The following is a 7,875-nucleotide window of genomic DNA, read 5'->3' on the forward strand; positions in this document are numbered from 1 at the left end:
CTGCATCTGCATTTCTCTGCCAAATGGAAATTTGAGAACAAACCTTCTCATTAGCCATAGGTGTCGCAGATTTGAGGCTAGAGTCTTATTTTTTGTGGTCAAGAGGGAATTGAGAATGTGCCATCCTGAACCTGGAAGAGAAGGAAAGGTCCAGACTCTGCAGAGCAGTACTCGGCTATGAATTCCTGCCCGTCATTTCCATGCCACACAGCAAGAGCCGTTGCTGAATAGAGAGAGAGAGAGGCAATTATCCTCAATTTTAGATTTTTCTGAGTAGAAGAAGAAAGCCATAGTGCGTCCTTACTGTACTTTTGGAGAGACAAAATGGCAAGAAAACCGAACAGCATTTCTTAATTTTTACCTCTTTTAATGACCACTGGAAAGCTTTACAGCGTCAAAGCTTATTGTCGATACAACCTCTCTAAGCAGCAACTACTTTTATTTGGTGAAATCAATTCACTTCTTTTGAAGACTCTGAATAACATTTATTAATGGACATTTATGGAACTGCCTACTATGGTACCGGCATTGTACTAGGTGCCTGGACAGACGGAAAAGCTCACATTCTAGTCGGAGAGAAAGACCAACAAGAGGTGCTATCAAATTGTTAGGACACAGAAATGTGAAAGCAGCCGCGGAAGCCTGTAAAAGTGGGAAAGGGAACCGTGGCCACAGAGGGCTCCCGGCAAAGACAGTTTGCTCACCTGAGTTTTAACGGATGAGTAGCATTGGCCAGATGAAGAAGTGGGGACTTGGGTCAGTGGGCGTTCCAGGTGAAGGGAGAAGTCGAGGTGACCATTCAGAGTCTAAGATGTTTGGGGCCTGTGGGTAATTCCTGTCGACACTGCTACTGTTCATTAGAGTGCATGCCAGAGCACCTGCTGAATGAATTTCAGTGCTACCTGGAGCTCTGACATCTTGGAGTAGAATCATAACAATCACAGGGTAGGGGCATTTTCAGACAAGACCATTGTCATTCTGGTCCTTTTGCACAGTTACTACTATATTCATGGCTAAAGCAGTTCCATGCTTTTACATGAGCTAAACTTTTTTTTTTTTTTTTTTTTTAATGTGGATGTTATGCAATCGGAACACCAATACCTACGGGCGACTCTGATTGCCATTAGTCTGATTGCCATTTTATTGACTTCTGTCTCAGTGAAGCCATCTGGGTTGCATTGTACTACTTTTCAGTCAGAAATAGTTTCCCTTCTTTCTAAAGCAGTAAAACATTGTGACAGTTATGACATTCTTGGGCATTTTCTTGACTCAAAAGAGACAAATATATAATAAGGCATTTTGTTAGACTTTTTGAATTCAAATCTTCATTTTTTCAGGAAGAATCATACACATATCTATAGCCTAACCATTAAATTCTAAATGTGACCCACTTAAGAAGTAATTTTTTAAAAAATCATTATTTAAAGCATGTTTCCTGACATTTTTTCCACCTTCTCTCCCCTTCCGACCGCCCCCCTCCCCACCGCCCCTGCGGAAAATCCCCCTAAACTCTAAGCAAGGTTACAACTGTGTTTCTGGACCACACAAAGTTATCACCTCTGTTTCAGAAACCTGGCATATGCTGTGTCTAGAACCATCTCTGTCTAATGCTGCAAGGGCGCTCTCTTGAACGGGAGTCATAGCTCCAGGAGGCACATGTGAGCAGGGAGGGTCAGTTAGCTCTCTGAGGGATGACAGAGCACTCTCACTTTTGACTTTCTAAAATGAGCGAATGACATGGTTTCCTTTTACGTGTAAATCGTGTGCAGCACATTCATCACTGACTTCCAGACCTTGCCTGCCCTTGCCATTCGCCTCTGGGGCCTTTGCCTTCCTGCCAGGACAGCTGTTGTGGGCTGAAACCATGATAGCACCACAGGCCAAAAGTCTGTCTACGCTCCCACTCATATGTTCATTCTTTCGTTCACTCATCATCCGTAAGTAGTTACAGCATATCTACTACATGTCAGGCACTGCTCTAAGCAGACACTAGGACAGACAAAAAGCTATATCTTCAAGAGGCTTATGTCCTTTTTTTTTGTTTTAGGTTTATTTATTTATTTTTGAGAGAGAGAGAGACAGAGAGACAGAGAGAGAGACAGAGACAGCACACATGCTCTAACGAGCAGCAGAGGGACAGAGAGAGAGGGAGAGAGAGAATCCCAAGCAGGCTCTGCGCTGTCAGCACAGAGCCTGACTCGGGGTTAGATCCCACAAACCGTGAGATCCTGACCTGAACCCAAATCAAGAGACGCTTAACTGACTGAGCCACCCAGGCGCCCCAAGAGGCTTATTATATTCTAAGATATATTTCTGTTAGCCCTGGTGCCCTGCTCAGTTTCTGTGACTACTGATATGGGTCCCTGTGGATGTGGCTGGGGCTCAGTATTTCTTCCAGGCACTTTGCTCCAGCGTCCCTCTTAGAAGTGGCCTCCTCAGCACAGTTCTTCCATTTCGTCACAAGCTGACATTTGCTGCAAAGCATTTGAACAGTATCTAGGGAGGGAGAAATTCCAGCCTGAACTACACTGGACCCCAAGTGAACATCTGCCTCCAAAGATTCAGGTCCTGCAGAAAGGTCTGCATCTTCAGTCCAGACTGTCCCTCCCATCTAGTAAATTTCCTCTCAAGGATTTTCCTCTCCCATTTTAACGATCTGATAGTCATTTTAACTATCTGATTCCTATCAGGCTCCTCACAGCCCTCTTTGCCATCACGCATGTACTAATACGTGATCTAATATAGATCCTTAAAAGAAAGGATCTATATCCCAATTTCTAATCTCACGAAAGTTTTTTCCTACCATCCCTATAGAAATTTGTAGATGCAAATAAAAATGTTCAGCTTCATTAGATTGGGTCCAAGCTCAAATGCCAGTGGATGTTACTTCTTTTTATCTAAATGGCTAAGCCCCAGGTCTTTGTTGAACTAAAAGAAAAATGCTCTGTTATATATGAAATACAGTAAACACTGTGCTTAAGTTAACTTTAAAAAAGCTATCTGAGGGGTGCCTGGGTGGCTCAATCGGTTAAGCTTCTGACTTTGGCTCAGGTCATGATCTCACACATGGTTCATGGGTTCAAGTCCCACATCCAGCTCTGTGCTGACAGCTCAGAGCCTGGAGCCTGCTTTGGATTCTGTGTCTCCCTCTCTCTCCTACCTCCACCGCTCACACTATGTGTCTCTCTCTCTCTCAAGAATACATAAACATTAAAAAAATTTTTTTAAGTTATCTGAGTATTTTCTGGCTTTTTAAGTTAAGCTTTTCCCAGTTTTTATTATAAAAGTAATATATAATCACTTTTAAAAAATAAACATAAAAATATAAGCCATATTCTACTACCCTAAAGGTCATGATTAATCATTATATATACCATTAGATATATTATATAATTATAATTTCATTGCATTTCATGCATTTTGACTTCCTATCTCTTAAAAATTAGTTGTCAGTTAAATTTTTAATTATTGCTCCAAAATCATAAGACAGAGTATAAAACAGTTCCCAGTTTTCCCCTACAATAGCATTTCTGAGATTTAATCACTGCTAATAGTGACTTTAGACATTTCTCTGCATACATAAGCTTACATTTTTAATCTTTTTGAATCTATGGGGTTTTCTGTTGTTTGATTCATAAAATGTTACACTTCTTTTTTCCCAACAATTTTTGAGGCGTATTTTACATATCGTGTAATTCATTCCTTTCAAGTGTACAATTCAATGACTTTTTGTACATTTATTTTACTATTTTACATATGTGACCATTACCATATATCAGTTTAGAACGTTTTCGCCACTTGGTAAGATCCCTCATGCATGTTCATTGTCAACCCGCATTCCCCTGAGTTCCACCTGGGCAACTACTAATCTACGTTCTGTCCTTAGAGCTTTTTGCCTTCTCTGGACATTTCATATAAATGGAATCACGCACTATGTGGTCTCTTCTATTTTCTTTCACTCACTATATATATATATATATATATATATATATGTTTTAGAAAGTGGAGAAAAACACTTATGGATTCTTTAATGAGTTTTATCTGAAAATGCTCTCTCATAACTAAAAAATACAAAAGAAGTTTTATATACTGCTAATGTTAGGGCAAGAACTAACACCAATTATCGGCCATCGGGAATCCATGAAGATACCTAATTTTTTGACATTCTACTCTTCCCCCTAGTGGCCAAGATGAAAAAAGGATATTGTGCTAGTCGGAACACATCCTAGATTCTTCAGATGCTCCTAAGTGAGAGGCATTACATTTGGGGATTTCATGTAAGAAATATTATTTTTTTGTTTATTGGAGGTCTTTTATAAAGCAAATTTCTTAGGAGACATAATTTTTCATTCTCTGCAGCTTTTCCCACCATCAGGTCTACCAGCTTCCCTATGTGGAGGGATTTACTATTGCTATTAAGAGCTCAAAGTGTGGAGCCCAATAGCACAAGCTCAAATCTCAGCCCTTCCACTTGGTAGTCATGGGATCTGGGGGCAAGTTACCCACCCAGGGGCTGAGTTTCTTCTGTAAGATGAGGATGATAATAATATTTGTCTCAGTTGTTGTAAGGATTAAGTGAATTAAGATCATAGAACTCCTTTAAACAGTCCTGGGATATAGTAGGAGTTGAATAAATCTTGAGTATCTCCTTTCCAATATTTTCTGCCTTCTTTCCTACTAAAATAAGTACCCACACCAGCCCTCCCCATGTTCTGCTGTTATCCCCACCTTTCTTCCCAAAGATTCTGCCTTGTTAATTTCTTCGTCTTTCACCTCTGGTAGCTTTCTCTTCTTTACCATCATCCTACTTCCTTTCATCTCCATGATTGCCTCTCTAGTTAAAGACACCATGGTGCACTGGTCCTGAGGGAGACTTGTGCTGCAGCTTTCTGATCAGCCGCCTCACTTCTCCCTCTGCAGCGTACTGTCATCACTCAGCAACCAGAATTTATTTATTTAATGTTTTGTGGGAGTGGGCAATCTGAATGCTGTATGCGATGGGTGCTGAAAGACTTTCTACTCAAAAATAGCTCCCCTGCAGGCAACTACTTGATGCTCCATAGTCCTTGCTTTTCCAGATTCAACCCTATAACCACGGACTTCCCAGTTTTGGAGATAGTTTTGACCAAGGCAGGCAATATATCTAGAGCTCCTTTTCACCCACAGGTGGTCTGGGCTTAATTCTGTTATCAGCCCTACGCTTCTGCCACTTCCACACTTCTGGGTGAATTCTAGTGCTCTACTGTCTACATTCTAAGCTGCCCCTTTCCCAATCACTCGCTGTGCCTGCCTAGGATACATGTGCCTAATCTTCTGCTATAGTATCTGCTTTAGACACTGAGATCCTCTGTCAGAAGTGGAATTTTTCCTTAATACTAACCGACTGGATTGGGACACTACTTTGCTTAGGTCTTGCCATTTTTCTTTTCAAGGGGTTGAGCTGGGCCTCTGTTCCCTATAGCTTATCTCGGGTCCTGCTGGAGTCTAGATGGACCACCAACACTACCACTCACCTCACTGAATAACAGCTCCCCACCAAGAGACTCCTGCCCCAGACATACCCCACCTGCCAGGATAGAATTCCTTTGATATTGGGGGGAGGGTTGGTTAAGTCCCCTCAATTCTGATGTGTATGATTGGCCAAGTTCCAGGTAGCAGATTTTGTTTCTTTTGCCACAAAAGCAAGGAGTAAGTCTGTTCTCTCAGAGCTGTCAGTCCAAAAGCACCCCTTGTGATAAACTGACAGAGACAGGCTTCATCCCTCCATAACTTACCCCAACAGAGCTATAGGTTTCCTAGGCCATCATGGAAGTAGGGAAGGAATGTAAGCGTAGGCCCACGTGCCATATGTTGACATATGTATAGATTATAAATCCAGCAGAAAAACTGTTTAATAAAATCTATTTTATCCTTCTGCCTTGAAAAATATCCTTTCAGACTGAGTGATAAAATAGGTGTAAAACTACGTTTTGTTTTTTTTTTTAAGATTTTATTTTTAAATCATCTCTACACCCAGTGTGGGGCTTGAACTCATAATCCCGAGATCAAAAGTTGCATGTTCTACCCACCGAGCCAGCCAGGTGGCCCTGTGATTTTTAATATGGCTAAAATTAGACAAAATATTTTTTTTTAATTTTTTTTTTTAACGTTTTATTTATTTTTGAGACAGGGAGAGACAGAGCATGAACGGGGGAGGGTCAGAGAGAGAGGGAGACACAGAATCTGAAAGAGGCTCCAGGCTCTGAGCTGTCAGCACAGAGCCCGACGCGGGGCTCGAACTCACGACCGAGAGATCATGACCTGAGCCAAAGTCGGACGCTTAACCGACGGAGCCACCCAGGCGCCCCATAGACAAAATATTAAAGGTGAGTGAATTTAATTATTATTGCACATCTGGGTGCTTTTTTTTTTTCCTCTTTGGACTTTCTTTTATTATGCTAAAACAGTGGTGCTTTTGGATTTACATTATTGTACTCTCCAATACAGCAAGTACGGGGCACATTAAAGTATGCAGTATACCATCTTCATACACGTACAGCATTTTATACTGTGAGTATAAAATAAAGGCAATCGTAATTCATAAATTTTTATATATTTATTTCTCCGCTCTTCATTTCAGCAAATCACTAATTAGTACTGTCGTAATCAAGATTTTCACAAAATTTGTGATCATAATAGCTCTGATCTAAAAGATTAAAAAATGAAATGTAACTGCATTCACAATATACAAAATTTGAGTGTTTCAATAAAAAATTGTGAAGTAAAATAAATGCAAAAATCAAATTTAATTATTTATTTATATATTCCCCCAAAGTGTTTTTTCTTGTAAAATATCTTAAATTATCTATTAAGGCAGAAAAACAAAACACAAATTATAATGAATGAATATTACATTTGAAAATTTAAATCATTTTTATAAGCTAAAGTGTTTATTTTACCTAAAAAAATTAATTCAGTGGTATTAAATATTTCTATGAAAATAAAACAATAGTAGTCCCCTCTTACCCATGGGGGATATGTTCCAAGACCCCCAAGCAGATGTCTGAAACCACGGGTAGTCCGAAACCCTATTTATACTATGTTTTTTCCTTTATATACATACTTATGATAAAGTTTAATTTATCAATTAAGCACAGTAAGAGATTAACAACAATAATAATAAAACTGAACAATGATAACAACATGCTGTAATAAAAGTTATGAGAATGTGGTCTCTCTCTGAAAATATTTAATTGTACTGCACTCACCCTTCTTCTTGTGATGACGTGAGATGATTAAATGCCTACGTGATGAGATGAAGTGAGGTACACGACAGGGACACTGTGACGTAGCATTAGGCAACTATTGGCCTTCTGAGGATATATCGGGAGGATCTTCTACTTCCAGACCATAGTTAACCACAGGTAACAAATCAGGGAAAGTGAAATAGTGAGTAATGGAGGGTTACTGTATTCATATTTTTTAAAAAGTTTATTTATTTATTTTGAGAGAGAGAGCACGCCAGAGGGGAAAGAGAGAATCCCAAGCAGGCTCTGTGCTGTCAGCGCAGAGCCTGATGCAGGGCTTAGTCTCAAGAACCATGAGATCATGACCTGAACCGAAATTGAGAGTCAGATGTTGAACCGACTGAGCCACCCAGGTTCCCCTTACGGTTAAACATCTATCTCTCCATATAAAAAATTGGTGTCATGCTTGACATATGTATCTAAACCTATGAAGTAGTCAGGCTGTAAGATAGCCTCCAGGCTGTAAGATAGCCTCATCTCCCGGCATTCATACCATTTTGCAGTCTATTTCCACATTGAATAAGGGTTCGTCTATATGACCAATAGGATGTGATTGAAAAGATGCTGTATCTTTTCACACAATCTGCTT

Source organism: Panthera pardus, unplaced genomic scaffold (genome assembly GCF_024362965.1).
Source record: "Panthera pardus isolate Hobbes unplaced genomic scaffold, ASM2436296v1 HiC_scaffold_13, whole genome shotgun sequence".
Classification (NCBI taxonomy): Eukaryota; Metazoa; Chordata; class Mammalia; order Carnivora; family Felidae; genus Panthera; species Panthera pardus.